Source organism: Panthera uncia, assembly GCF_023721935.1.
Source record: "Panthera uncia isolate 11264 chromosome C1 unlocalized genomic scaffold, Puncia_PCG_1.0 HiC_scaffold_3, whole genome shotgun sequence".
In the NCBI taxonomy this organism is placed as follows: Eukaryota; Metazoa; Chordata; class Mammalia; order Carnivora; family Felidae; genus Panthera; species Panthera uncia.
Window position 1 is genome coordinate 39,180,895 of NW_026057584.1, and position 15,786 is coordinate 39,196,680.

At 37.8% G+C, this 15,786-nt stretch overlaps 1 protein-coding gene across 2 annotated transcripts in view; it reads right to left on the reverse strand.

Moving 5' to 3' along the window:
• The window catches only part of SLC39A10 (solute carrier family 39 member 10), a 145,173-nt gene that overhangs the window by 52,251 nt on the left and 77,136 nt on the right, over window positions 1-15,786 (reverse strand). The window contains exon 1 of one of the 2 annotated variants that reach the window (XM_049615228.1): window positions 14,894-14,974. The exons of the other annotated variant lie outside the window; for it this stretch is intronic. The gene's annotated coding sequence lies outside the window, so the exon portion shown is untranslated. Of the gene's footprint in view, window positions 1-14,893; window positions 14,975-15,786 lie in introns of those variants that run through there. 2 annotated transcript variants of the gene reach the window in all.

Sequence of the window (15,786 nt, forward strand, 5' to 3'; positions counted from 1 at the left end):
ACAAGGTGACAAGAGAGGAAGGCTCAAATCTGCCTCCCTCAAAGAGGAGAATCAGGGATATTTAAAGACAAACAAAATAAAAGGTCTGGGTAAAAGCTGCAGCTGTGCTTGCTAGTCCCATTAACTCTTTGGTTACCAGTTTCACATGAAACACAAAAACCAGATGGTCTATGTGAGATTTAAATTTTCATTTGTCATGTTTTAAATGTATAGTACTCTATTTATTGCCAAGAACTCTAAATATCTTGACTCCTCTAATTATTTACATGTAAGAGATCACAGGAATGCAAGCACATGAGTGACATGTAATTTTAAACCTGTGTTATGTGTTTAAATCATTCATAAACTTTCCAACTTTAGTTCGGAACTGCTACAGCAAATGTGTGCTTTGAGAGTCATTTGGATGAAGTATGAATTAGTTAGCATAGACCAAACAGCTACCGCAAAGAACCTCTCCCAAAAGGGCAATGGCTTAAGAAACACTCAAGTTTATTTCCCCGTCAAAAACAGTCCAACACAGGGCACCTGGATGGCTCAGTCGGTTAAGCGTCCAACTCTTGATTTTGGCTTAAGTCATGATCTCACAGTTCATGGGATCTTGAGTGCCGTGCTGGGCTCTGTGCTGACAGCGTGGAGCCTGCTTAGGATTCTCTCCCTCCCTGCTTGTTCTCTGCCCCTCTCCCCACTTGCGTGAAGCCTCTACCCCCCCCCCCCCCCCCCCCCCCCCCGCCCCAAATAAACAAATTAAACAACAACAACAACAAAACAGTCCAAGATGACTGCTCCAGGTCTGTGAGCACCTCCACTCCAATCAGATACATCAGCCTTACATGAGTGCTATTCCAATCACTAGTAAAACAGAAAAAAGTGAAGTCCAGGTACAGAAATTTCTTCTTAAGCAGCAAATGAAGCAGACATTGCATGTATCACTTCTAATACTCCAATAGCAAGAACTTAGTCACATGGCCTCAATCAGCTCTAAGGAGACTGGCACATATAGCCTCAACCACAACTTATCCAGGAGTTTCTCAAGCATTCCATGGAGGTTAAGGATCCTTTTCTAACCACAGCAAAAAGAGGATCCTTTCTGTCAAGACAGGAATGGAGGATATGTCGCCTAAATCCATTTATTATTCAACCCTAAGTACTGGCCTTTGTAGGACTGAGCTTTGCCCAAGCCAAGATATTCTATTGCCTCTTTTTTTGTGTGTTTTGGAGTTTTCTAAGTTTCTGTGCATTGACAATGTGTTAGTTTTCCACTTCAGCAAACATATCTAGTTGTTTACCCGAGCCTTCTGGGTAAGACATCTATGAATGATCCTACTGCACCAGAAAGGATGAATGGATTCTGAACAGCGAGCAGTTGCCATTACATGTTCAATTTTCATTTCATCTTCTGTTACTGATTTCCAGTATATGATTGGTTAAAAGTTTAAATATTCCATCATTGTATAATTTCTATAGTAAGGGTCAGGTTAATTCACAATTAAATAACAATCACTGTGCTAATCAATTATACAATTTCTCATGGAAATATTTTGCTTTAAATGCAAATAAAAATGAGATCTACCAATATTTTTCTCTAAAAGTCACTAATATTTCACCATTAGCATCAGAACTATATATTTAGTGAAGGTAGTGGTTGTAATTCGGTATGGGAAGTGGCAGGGAGAAGTCATGAGGGGAATTCTGGGCTGCTGTTAATGCTCTATTTCTTAGGTGCTGGTTACATGGGTGTGTTCACTTCATGAAAATTTGTCAAAGTTTATACTTAACATTTGGGTACTTTGCTGGAGGTATGTTTTATTTGAGAGAAAACAATTTTTAATCCTTATGTAAAGTATATATACTTTTTAAAACTCCTTATGTAAAGTATATATAAAGACTATATACTTCAGGGGCGCTTGGCCGGCTCAATGGGTGGAGCGCACAACCCTTGCTATGGAGGTTGTGAGTTCAAGCCCCATGTTGGCTATATACTTAAAAATAAAACCTTAAAAAAAAAAGTGTATTTCAATTTCCAATTAGTAAAATCCTCAATATACAGCTTGTAGAAACAGACCTATATTTAACCATCTCCAGAGACAAATTTATTTAACTTATTTTAAAATAATTTAAGATAATAGGTTATAAAAACAGTTCAGTTTCCATGCACTGTTCACTTGATTTTCCCAATGATAACAGCTTATATAATAACAGTACATTTTCAAAACCAATATACTGATACTTACATAACTTAAACTATAGACCTAATTTTACCAGTGTCACATGCACTTAAAAATAATGTAAGAGAAAATCCATTTCTTAACCACAAAGAAAAAAGGTATTATTGGTAACCAAAGGATCTTACTTAACAAACTATATGACTAGGGTATTGTACGGAAACCAATTTGACAATAAATTTCATATATTAAAAAAAAAAACACTATATGACTACACTTAAAAGAAACATAAGTAATTAGGGCTGATAATCTCCAAACCAAGCTCTTTTATAAAAGTTTACAAACATCTTTAATTATAGACTTTCAATTATAATTTTTCCTGAATAAAGTGCCAAATTACAACTTTTTAAATTTTTAAATAAAACACCTATATCAAGAAAAAACTCTGAAATATACACTAATTGCTAACATTATATTTCTATAGATATTTTGTCTAAAGACAATTAACTTTATTTCATATAGGCAGACATAACAGAACCATAGAAAGTTTAAGATAAAAAGATACTTAAGTATACTAGCTAAACAGTCTTATTTTACACACAGAAATCTAAGACCCAGAGAAGATATACAACATGATCAAGGTGATAGTTCAAGTTTGTGATAGTCCTCTAACTTGAATGTCTAGGACTCTGTACAACATCAGCATATTTTAAAATAACGTAGAGGGGTGCCTGGGTGGCTCAGTCGGTTAAGCGTCCGACTTCGGCTCAAGTCATGATCTCACGGTCCGTGAGTTCAAGCCCCGCGTCGGGCTCTGTGCTGACAGCTCGGAGCCTGGAGCCTGTTTCCGATTCTGTGTCTCCCTCTCTCTGACCCTCCCTCGTTCATGCTCTGTCTCTCTCTGTCTCAAAAATAAATAAACGTTAAAAAAAAAAATTTTTAAATACCGTAGAGAACACTGAGATAATTACCAGTGTATCCTACCAGAACACTTTTAAAGGGAAAACAAATTGTCTATTACTTACAGTTAATATTACAAAGTCAATAAGATGATCAATAGATTAGTTAACAAAATGATTGCTTGACATAAGAAAAATAACTAATAAACACTAAAATAATTCTATTGGCAACAATAGGTTGCTGTTACTGGAAAGGCCAACTAATGTTGGCCTGTGTATGATCACTCAACATTTGACTTAAAAAAAATACTCAAAAAAAAAAAATACTCAAGCTGGTATTTTTAAAAAGAAAAATGAAAACCAAATGAAAGAATCCAAAGTTTTGATCAGTTTGCTCTCTCATACATACGCACACAACACAATCACAAAATAATAAGAAAAATACTATAAATTGCTTAGCAAGGTTTAAAAACTAGCCATTTCAATGCTCTAGATTGGTATTTTGAAGATCGATGAAGGAGAAAACAAAAGAAAAATCACTAAAACACCCAACCTGGATTATATAAATTTATCATGCTTTAAAGTTAACAATGTGAAAATCCACTTAATAAATGTACATGGTATCTCAATTTTATAAAGGACTTCATTTTTTTTTTTTTTTTTTTTTACAGGTTTCATTACAGGACTTCTTTAAATAATGGCAGAAATTAGTTTTATTTTTATCTTGAATCACATGAACTGGCACTTATACCACTGAATGACTTTATTAATCTTTATCAATACTGGTAGTCAGATAACAATTTAGTTTCCCTCTGTTATTCAACAGCAGTACACACAAAATGACTGAGAAGCAATGAGACTGCTTGCATACTGCAGAAACACTACTCTAGAGAGATCTGGCTCTGCCAACTCACTTGCTATGAGTTGCTGGGCAAATTACTTAACCTCTGTAAGTCTAATTACCATTTAAAGAGTGGGGATATTAATTCCTGTTCTATTTCACAGTAATTATGACAACCAAGTAAAATGTGTATTTTTTTTTAAGTGGTAAGACCTCTAAACGTTTTTCATTTCACTGATGTTAAATGCTATTTAAGTGCAAGTAGCATTGAGTAATATAACAAGGATCCAGTTTTAAGTCACATTTCTGCTATACTCCCGTTGAATAATGTTTTTGTACATAGTAAAGAACCAGGGGCCAGAAACCTTTGCCTCTAAATTCATCCCAGTACTGTCACTGTTTCTAATCAGCAAAATGGGGGAAAGCACCTACATTTATCCATCAATTGAACTAATGCATATAAAAGGTTGTAAAACAAGTATATATAAATTTGTAAAACAATTAAGCACATTAACCTACAGTGTTACTACCACTAGATGTGACTCTATGTATCTTTCACTTAACTTTCATAAAGTATATAAGCAGGGAGAAAAAGTCCCTTTGTTTTGATTCCTTTAAAGAGTGCTATCAAAAATATTCAATCGCTTCTCGGCCTTTTGGCTAAGATCAAGTGCAAAAATATTCAAGAGCACACGCAGCATTAGTACATCCAAGACCAATTCAAGATTACAAGAGGCACCCAATTCACTAGAACCTGAGTAGTAAAGAATCATCACAACATACCAGTTTCATTGACATCACGAAACTTTTCAAGGCAGAAGAAAAAAATAACTTTTCAAGGTATAAATCTATTTCAGTAATGAGTTCTCAACACGAAGAGCAAAATCGTCCTAGCTTCAAGGTTTGTTTTTCATTCCTCCCTTCACCAGATACCTAACCTACTAATGCCATAGTTTTAGTTTGGAATGCCAATGTAGCTCTTCCCAAAATAGCACAGTTCCAACAATCTCTTGATATTTCCACTAAGATTCATACATACAAAAAGTTAGATGCATGCTATAATTGAGCTTGGGCATAATTCAGTGCTGCTACCATTTCAATAACTTTTACCAAAAGAGAAAGAATAAAAATATTTGAGCTTTGGAGTGCCTGAGTGCCTCAGTAGTTAAGCATCTGACTTCTGCTCCAGTCATGATCTCACAGTTCGTGACTTTGAGCCCCATGTTGGGCTCTGTGCTGACACCTCAGAGCCTGGAGCCTGCTTCAGATTCTGTGTCTCTCTCTCTTTCTGCCCCTCCCCCACTCACACTCTCTTTCAAAAATAAACATTAAAAATTAAAAAAAAAAAATATTTGAGCCTTCATTCAATGTACCAAACCAAGCATCAACATATCAAATCCATCTTTATTGTATTTAAGCATTCATGTGCAAACCTACATTTTCTCACTGATGTCAAAACAAGTCTATCTCAAGTCTCTGCTTTTCAAGTTTTCATTACAGGGAGCCTGGAACCATGCTGTTGAAAGCCACCTATGATACTCCTGTGTCTGTTCTGCTGCTTGTGAATACAAAGAACAAATATTTGATCTGACATTAGTAAATGTAATGGCCTTTACCAGTCACAAAATACCGTGATGCCTTTTGAAGCTACCAAAATGTTTATGATTTTAGTTACCCTTGAAGTAAACGGACTTCAACCGCTTTCACTCCAAATGCATATAAACCAACATAACATGCAGCATGAAGAGGATGTAGAGTGTTAACCTTAGGACCTGAATGAGGCACACACACCTAATTGACTCATCACCACTGGCAGTTGCCTTCATTCTAAGAATAGTTATTGCCACTCTCAAATTTTTATCACCACATTCATCTTGACTCTTCCTTTGTATCACTGTTACATGTCCTTTATTTTGCACCAGCTTGTTATCCATAAGCACTGCCAATAAAATAATCCTTCCTTTCCATGAAGACAGGAAAAAACAAACAAAAAAAACACACAGAATATCCAGGGCAATCTTTTTACAACATTTTTTCTTACATTTTTTATAACATTTTTTAATGATGCTGACAACACAGGCTATTTCATCCCCACCATGGAAGCTTTCTGTGTGATTTTAGGTGTCCTTCTAGTTATTTTAAGCCATCAAGGTCCTTTTAATTGTTGAACAAAAGTGAAGATTCAGTTCTGTCATTTAATAAAATCTTAACAAAAATGTAATTCAAATACTGAAGATATTAATTTTAGTAGCAAAGTACCGATTTCATTATCAATTATCAATCCATCTTTATTATCAGGTTTAACAATGTCCAACATATAAGAAAACTACAAATCATTCTATAAACAGTCATCCTAGGGCACATTCCCTTTCTTACAAAGCTACATTTAGATACAGAGCTGAGAAAGATTTTGTGACATACAGGCACATAGGAAAAAAAAAAAAGAAAGAAATTAATAATAATGCCAGGAAAACATAATTGCGCAGAAAAGAAAAAATAAGTTTATCGTAATAGCTGTGTATTATAAAATTTATAGTCATTAAAATATAAATGTTCTAAATCAAAATTACAGGATAATTGCACTGAAAAAAAAGGGATATAGAAAATGGGAGAAGGTACATAGAGGGGAGGAAGAGTGCTAAATCCTCATCCTTCACTAAACAAATGACTTAAATTGAAAATCAACAAGAATTAATGGACACATTGGAGACATAGCAGTGAATTAGCAAGATAATCAACTAATGAAACGAAAGAAGTCCCTTGTCTTCCTTCTTTTACATTCTTCTGCCTAGAGAGACAAGGGACTGATTTATTTATCCTTTTCCCTAAAATCCTCACAGACTATTTAATACTTTATATTCACGTAAAACTTTGACTGAATAAAACTAAAAATATGCTTAAATAAACCGAATTGCAATCACTCAAGGTGCAATTAGTCACTGGGGAAGAAGAAAAAAGGAAAAAAAAAAAAAACCTAAAAATAAAAGCCAGCAATTATAAATCTTAAGCTTTTGTTAACAAAATCACATTTTGTCACATGTGGAAGAAAATGAGTTACTTACAGTTTCAAGAGTTTCACAAGCATTTGTTTGTAGAGTTTTAATCACAATACGCAATCATTATAATTTCAATTTGTGCTATTAATTTTGGTTACTTGCTTGGGCAATTCCAAGATGTAGGGAAAGACTACCAAAAAAATGTTAACACTTTTCAGGTCTTGTTACATATTTCCAAATTGGTTTCTAGAGAAATTAAGTTTGGTTATACTGCCACCAGCAGTATGATCATTGCATTCTCTTTAGTACTTGGTACTATTAATTTTGGAATAAAAGATTTTGCCTTATTTTTATCTATACTTTATAATTATTCCTGGTGTCTCAATATTCTTACCAACATATACGAGCTTTTAAATAATATGACTTGGTCATATATTCTACAAAAAAATATCTTCAGTTCTGTGCAGTGTCTTTTTATTTGATTACAATGTTTTCCCTTTCCTGTATAGATGTTTTCATATACATGCAATGAAACTTATGAATTTTTTTCAATTTCTTCAATGGTTTCTAAAATTTAAGAAGTTTTTTTTCTATTTTTAGTATTTTCTTCCTTAAAACAAAACAAAACAAAACACCTACAATTAAAATTAACATGACCCCTAAATTTGTTTCTTTTTTAGGGAAAAAACATCAAGTGAACTAACATATAATATTCATATACTTATTTGTTAACTAAGAAAGTTTATATTTTATCTTCAATAAATTTTCAAGTACTTGTATTTAGGCAAAAATCTTCCTAGGAAAAGCTATGTTTGTTTTATAAATTGTAAATTAAATTACATATCACAGTGAATTTATTTTAAATATTTTTAATGTTGGTTTATTTTTGAGAGACAGGACATGAGCAGGGGAGGGGCAGAGAGAGAGAGGGAGACACAGAATCTGAAGCAGGCTCCAGGCTCTCAGCTGTCAGCAGAGCCCGACTTGGGGCTCAAATCCACGAACCGTGAGATCATGGCCTGAGTTGAAGTCAGACACTTAACTGACTGAGCGGCACAGGTACCCCTACACTGAATTTAAAGAGCACCTTTTTCCCAAAATCTTACAATTATTTGATTTTAGCAGATCTTTCTGACTTCCTTCCTCATTTTTATTAGATTGGTATGATTATTTTCTTGAAAATAAACTTTCTATTTACACTGGCACTTCATTTGAAAATAATTAAGAGTATCCTAACTTAAAACAAACATCTTAAAAAGTGTGTTCCAAACATTAACAAGTTATGAAGTCAGTTGAAATTCTACACTAAAAAAGATACACTAGAATGGAAAACATCTCACTACTTTATAATATACAGAATATATACTACCTAATTTTTCTACATTTTTATATAATTTTACAGTCACGTAATAAACATTACAATTACACAAGATATGTTTTTCTAACATTGTTTTACTGATCTCATTGTTTCATAATGTAATACCTACTCATATTATTCTATATATCTTGATAAGGCATATAAAATCAATCTCTCCACAGCCGCCTCCATCAAAAGGTTCTGTTCCTCTACAACATAGCACAGGTGTGCCTGCGTGGCTCAACTGGTTGAGCGCCTGTCTCTTGATTTCGGCTCAGGTCATGTTCCCAGGGTCATGGGATCCAGCCCTGCATCGGACTCCCTACTGGACATAGAGTCTGCTTAAGATTCTCTCTCTCTCTCTCTCTCTCTCTCTCTCTCTCTCTCCCTCCCTCCCTCCCTCTGTCTCTCTCTCTCTCTCTCTGCCACTCCTCAGCACACGCATGTGAGCACACACTCTCTCTCTCTCTCAAAATTAAAAAAAAAAACCACATAGCACAAAGTATACTTCTTTGCATATAATCAGAATAAAGTAATGATTCATCTTCAGAGTTATTATACCAAAACATTTGCTCACAGGCCTGTAAGTATACAATAAATAAAGTTACTTTATCAGAGGCAGGAGAGGAGAGGAGAAAAAAGAGTTAAGGCATAAAAATCAGTACGGCACATTTTCTGTTCTGAAGGAGATACAAGGAAGACACTATCACCTTTTAAATTAGAGAAGGTAAACTGCAAGAGATGCTACCTAAGAAACGGTTGACAGAATTAGGTGGTAACCCAAGGTTGACGGCCAAAGGCTTCATATTCCAACGCCAAACATAAGAAAGGCGCTAATCCTCATATGGAGGAAACATGGCAAGGACAAGAAACAAAAAGCATTTGTACTATTTAGGTTAAAAACACATGAGAACTCACATCATTACCTACAAATTTCTATTCGAATGCCTTCCTACCAGTTTTTAAGTCACATAGGTTCTAGGAAAATTTAACTATTTTAAATAACAGCAACACATCAAATAATTACACAACATTAAGAACTGGATCCAGGGGCTGGCAGACTTAAAAAAGCTATTCAAATAATTAACATTTTAGGTATTGCGGGCAGTGCAGACTCTTCAGTACACGATTCTGCCATTTTGACACAAAAGCAGCCACACACAATACGTTAAGTGAATGAAGAGGCTGTTTTCCAATAATCTTTAATTTACAAAAGCAGGCTAATTTGGTGCGTGGGCCATAGCTTGTTGACACTTGACTTAATCTATACATTTTTTTAAATTACAAATTCAGCAGACAGCTGTAGGGGAAACCACTAGTTTAAAACTCAAAAATTCACAGAATATGTAAAGTGAAATAATCAGAAAAAAGCTTATGGGTGTGAGGGCACTGAAACTATTTTTTATTTACAGACATTAAAGTAATGGGACAGTGGGACATACATCTTCATGATTACTACAACTGAAGACCATTTAGGTTTCCTAATTTCTTATGAATGAAAATAAATCTAGAAACTGAAGTGATCAATGGCAGACAAGTCTTAATCACTACAGGATTAAAAATAACTCTTCGATATGTAGTTCATAGTAATTCTTATTATTTCTGGTCCCATGACATAATCTTACTATATTAGTAAGATAAAGATACTTCCTACAACATTCTGATTTACTTTTCTAATCCCCCAAAACCTCTTTTTTGAATGGAATGGATGGTCCCCAAAAGTAGGGTACATATTATTAAGTGTAAACACGGCTGTTAGAAATGTTAATGCAAGGACAAGTATTACTTCCTATCTCCCTTTCAGCAGTAAAAGATCTACAATATAATGAATAATTATAAAATACAATCATAAAATTAGCTAATTATAAAATCATCTACCACTAACTCTTAGTTAAAATAATTTAAATACTTGAATGTTAGGTTTTATCCCTATACTAATAACCTGTAACCACTGCCACCCACCACCACCACTCCATTTTAATAACATCTTTTTAATTTTTTTTTAATGTTTACTTATTTTTGAGAGAGGGAGACAGAGCATGAGCAGAGGAGGATCAGAAAGAGGGAGACACAGAATCTGAAGCAGGCTCCAGGCTCCGAGCTGTCAGCACAGAACCCGACGCGGGGCTCGAACTCACGGACCGCGAGATCATGACCTGAGCCAATGTTGGCCGCTCAACAGACGGAGCCACCCAGGTGCCCCTAATAACATCTTTTAATATGAAAAAATCAAGTATTAAAAACCTATTAAATATCCAATCCCTGTATTATCAACCAAAAAAACCATTTTAATAGAAAAAAAATTGACACTATTTGATAGAATTGTTTTAACATGTCTAAACATTAAGTATGGTTTCTTAAACAGTTGGAAATAATTTCAATGCTGTTGTTATTTAACACCTCACAATTTAAGTTGTAAATTGCCTTCATACCTGAGTACATTTTTGAATATTCTGAGTGTAGTAACTTTTTTATTGAGAATACATTTGCTTACTTTGGAAAAAATTCAAAAATCACTGCATGGTCAACTCGAAGAACTTATAAACAGAAATTAATGAAAAAGAAAAATGTAGTTGAGAATACTGGTAACTGGTCTAATTTGAAACCTTATAGGACTACAGGAAATGTTGTGGTTATTACAGATCCTTGAGATTTTTCAGAAATCATTCTAAATCATAGTTCAAAATAAACCTGAATTAAAAAAAACACTCACCATGTGTTTAATATTCTCAAATTTTATTTTCAGTACAGTCAAGGCAGTACAAAGCTAAATGGGACTAAATTAAGCCAGAAAACAAATTTTTCTATTACTTTTCACACCATAAACCCAGATTAGACGAATAAAATTGCTGTTATTCATATACAAAGCTAACTTCAAAAATACACCTATAACATACACCTTTCTCCTGTTTTTTAAAAAATATCACATTTATTTTTGCAGGGAAACTTGACATTATACAGTTTTACCTCCACCCAAAACTTGCTGCATTCTTGTAAAACTAGCAGCTAAAAGCAATCAAGTTAACCAATTCAAAATGACCATGCCCATCTTATTAGCAACACTAACCAGGTGGAGGAAATCCCACTGTAGTCTGCATATAATCTAGCACTAAGGAATCTAATTCTAAATTAAATAGATCTTATTTCAGAAGATGAAGGTGAAGAAGCTAAGCTCAAGAAAACTTCAAGGGAAATCAAACACTAGGCGGCAGCATCAAGCTGTTGGGACAGCCTGGGCATTCTTCCAACGTCAACTCCAAGCTAAAGTTAGTATATTTTTAATGAGAATTATAGTATAATGAGAGATGACTTTATAGGGTTATAAAATTTGTTATAAAGGAAAAAGGATAGCTTTCTGTTTTGAATACCTATACTTCCAGTTTCTACCGGGTAATTTATCTTGTATCAATTTAAAATGCACTAGTGACAAAAAAAAAAAAAAAATGCACTCGTGTTGATGTCCTTTTGATAAAAGCAAAACCCATGGCATTTCCACTGAAGTAGGCGCTACAGAGACCAGGAATGACATTTTTATCCAAAATATTTCCTTGGACTAATACTAAGTTTAAATTTTGTTACATTCAATTAAAATTTTAAACTTGATTAAAGAGGTTGACAAGCAAACTTTGCATTCACTGAATAACGTGTCATGAGCACTATGTGACAGAAAGTTATGGAATATGTGCCCAAGTCAGAAATTTAGTCAGGCAGGGAAAACAAGATGTACACATGTAATTGTAAGCTAAAAAAAAATGTTGAGAGGCAGGAAAAAAAAAAAACCTATGGATTATTACATATAAGTAACAACAACAATAGGGTAACTATCCTTGGCAAAAGCCCAGTAGAGACCATTAAATCTCATTCTGGGGGTAACCAAGTTATCAGAGTTAAAGACATAAAGCAGTCCTTCAACTAATGCAAAACTGAAACATTTGTATGTAGAAAAGAAGTTAAAACGAACTAAGTTTTTCTGCAGCTCTTTGTTTCATAATGTCATTTATAAAGGTCACAGTAAACCCATGAGGTAGGTTTTTTCAGCACAAGTTCATAGATAAAAGATTATGATAAAGCAGCTTGCTCAAAGTAACCAAACTAGTTAATAATGGGTCATAGTTTTGAATCGTTAAGTCTCACTCCAAAGCCTTAAATTCTTTCCAATACTGGCTAAAGCTTGAGGGAGGTGAATAGCAAAGTAAATTCCCTTTAATAATTTATAATAATTTCCCTTGCTCTAACACCTATATCCTATTCTCCATAAATCAGTTAAAAAAAAAAAAAAAAAACAAAACACCCTTGGGGCGCCTGGGTGGCTCAGCAGGTTAAGCATCCGACTTAGGCTCGGGTCATGATCTCATGGTGAGTTAGTTCAAGCCCCGTGTCAGGCTCTGTGCTGACAGCTCAGAGCCTGGAGCCTGTGTCTCCTCTCTCTGCCCCTCCCCTGCTCATGCTCTGTCTCTGTCTCAAAAATAAAACATTAAAAAAAAAAAACAAAAAAAAAAAACCCTAGAGTAGTACTTGCACACCAAATTTGAAGCCTCCTAAAAGTACTTCAAAATCAGGTGCTCAAAAAGGGGAAGAAACATGTTGGCTTGTAAACTGTGGAACATAAATTGGCAATGGGAAGAACAATTACAGCTCATCACACGAGTTACTGATTTGACACCTCTTAAGAGAAGCTCTTATTTTAAAGTAGCACCAAAGTCACTCCTGCACAGGGGTGTTCACCAGAAGTCTGTGTATAATATTGTTTTGTGAATCTGGATAAAAAAAATACTATTCTCATCTTAATCTCTGAAATTTAGTTATTTCAGTTATGAATGCAGGCAAAACCACAGTAAATGCAGTACCTGATAGTTTATCCAAAAAAAAAATCATACACATTAAGTCCTTTAAAGACCACTGAGTCCTAGTTTAAAATTAGGCTTTAGACCTGAAACTACTCTTCCTATTTAATGCTCTACTAAAGCATGGATTACTTCATCATATTTAATATTTTGATTATTTCAATATAGTTGGTTTCTGTTGTAATCCTATATATTCCACATTTAAAAAATCATCATCCTGAGGCTAATCGAGCAATTAAAAAACAAAACAAAAAAATCCCTCCAGTATACTGTTTTATTTCCTTCATACCACTTGTCACTGACACTTTTTCTCTCTCCCTACTGGAATATTCAACGAGTATAGGGATGTGAGTGGTCTAGTATGGACTCCCCAAAACCTAGAACAAGTGACTCATATTCAACATCTGTAGGAAAGTCCCTTAAAAAAAAAAGTACATAAAGTCTTAAGATTTTCAGTGCATTACAATTAACTACATTCTAAATTTCCATCTTTTCCAGTATATTATTTGTTCTTAATTACATAAACCTGTCACATGCTAGTTTTGCTCTATGGAGAACGACTCAATTTCAAGGTAAAACCAGAGCACTCAACAGTGTAAAAGACATTAAAGTAAAACAAAACCAAAACAAAAACCGCCCCACCAGTATATACAACGTGCTTTTAAAAAAACTACGTGCTTTATGTCACTTTTACAGGGACTTGAGCGAACGACCCTTCCGAGGAGGGCTGCTGCTGTGGCTGATTACTTCTTCCTCGCGCCCAACTCCTAAAAGCCCATGTGGACAGGCTCCCACGTGAACCGGGCTTTACACAAGCCACGGGAAGACTTTCCACATCATCGCCCGCGCCCACGCAGGGCCCAGTCTTAGCTGGGGCGCTCGGGGATCCCAAGGGAAAAGCGAGCCGAGCAGACCCCTAAGCCAGGCGGGGGCCGCGGCGGTTCTGCTACCACTTCCCCAGCCGGGACCACTTCGCTCTCGCCGCAGGGCTTTCGGGAACAAAGCCCGGGCCGCCACGCCGCCTTCGGGCCCACCCGGCCTCCCCCCACCGACTCAGCTTCAGCCCCACCCTAAGGCCTCAGCTCCGGGGACCCCAGCCGGCTTCGATGTTAACTCCCCCGCGTCCCGCCTCGGCTTTTCGGTTGGTGGGGGAGGAAAGCCTCCACGAGGCCTCCCGCGGCAGGAGCAGAGGCGCCACCGTCCGTTAGCCTCCAGCTAACAGCGGCGCCCAGGCTCCATCCCGGGGGCTCCTCGCCCGACCCCACCGGAGGGGAGGACGGGACAGGAAAAATCGAGGCATTCGTCGCCGCCGCAAGTCCCCCTAAGGCCTGACTGCGGATCCTCCCACCCTCCGGCCTTAGGGTCCCCGCCTCCTCTGGCAACGCCATCCTCGGCCCCCGGGCCGCCCGCGCGCAGCCCCCCAACCGCCGTCCGCCCGCCCAGCGGTCACTCCCCCACTCCTCGCGCGAATCCCCGGCCTCAACAGGAGGCTGGGTCGGGCGCGGGGCTCCGCACGCGGAACGAAGGCTGCCCGGCCGCCAACCCCGCGGCAGTCCAGAGCGCACACGAGGAGCCGCGGCGCCCCACGCGCAGCCCACCGCGCGCTCTGCTCCGGCTCGTCGCCGCCGCCGCCGCCGCCGACTGCAGCGCCCGGATCCCCGAGGGACCCAGCCCGGACTCCCCGGTTCTCGTCTCCCTTTCTACCCCCCCGCCGTCCCGGGACTCGCAGTCTCCGCCGCGCATGGGGCCGGTTCTGGGGGAGGGAATGTAAACAAATCGGGGTTTTATAGTTACCTCACACTCGAGTGCCGTGTGCATCTCCTCTCCGCTCGGTACCAAACCCCGGCTGCACCAAATCGTGTATTCACCAAAGCCAGCTGCGCTAACTGCGTCGCGGAGGCCCGCGCGTCAGACACCACCCTACGCTACCGGCGTACAAGGCCCACTCAGGTCCCTGCGCAGCCGCACCCCGTCCGCCTATGGGTGCTACGCTCTGGGCGTACACGCACCACCCAGCCATTCACTTCGGACAACGCAACTTGCGGAGGGGAACTGCACCACTCTCGGGATTCCACACGGGCAGAGCGAGCAGTAGGAAATTCGAGTCTACGCAAACTGCGGAGCCCCGTGGCTCCGCGGTAGTTTTGTTCCAAGAAAGGACGCTGCGGGGGAGTTGGGGCGGCTTCTAACGCATGCGTGGAGCGCCCTTTACCACTCGCTTTTTATCCCGGTTTTGCATGTCGGTTGCTGCAGCCCTGGGGAGGCGGATGAGTAATGGAAACTGTAAGCGCAAACGCTTTAGCCAAAAGGTTTCAGATCGATAAATTAAGATGTTTATCTGTACGTGAGTTAAACATCTACACTAACTTAACCCCTCCCCTTTGTTAAAATAACCTTTCGGTCTCTTAGGGCAAAAGGGAACTCGTATTTAGCGCTAAGCGCAAGACCTTTTGCATAGTTCGCTCTCCACCCCACAATTTATTCTCAAGCGCACTTCCTGCAGGCCTTTCAAACCTCAAAGAAAAAGTTGAGTTCAGAGAGCATGTCCAACACTTACAGTAATTATTGAGACTTTGGCAACTTCCCAAGCTTTTCCACCACTTCCTACTACCTAATTCACTGATTATTTCTTAACACCCAACGGCAAAAACTCCTGATCCAGCCAAGCAATTCCACGGACTCCTGCC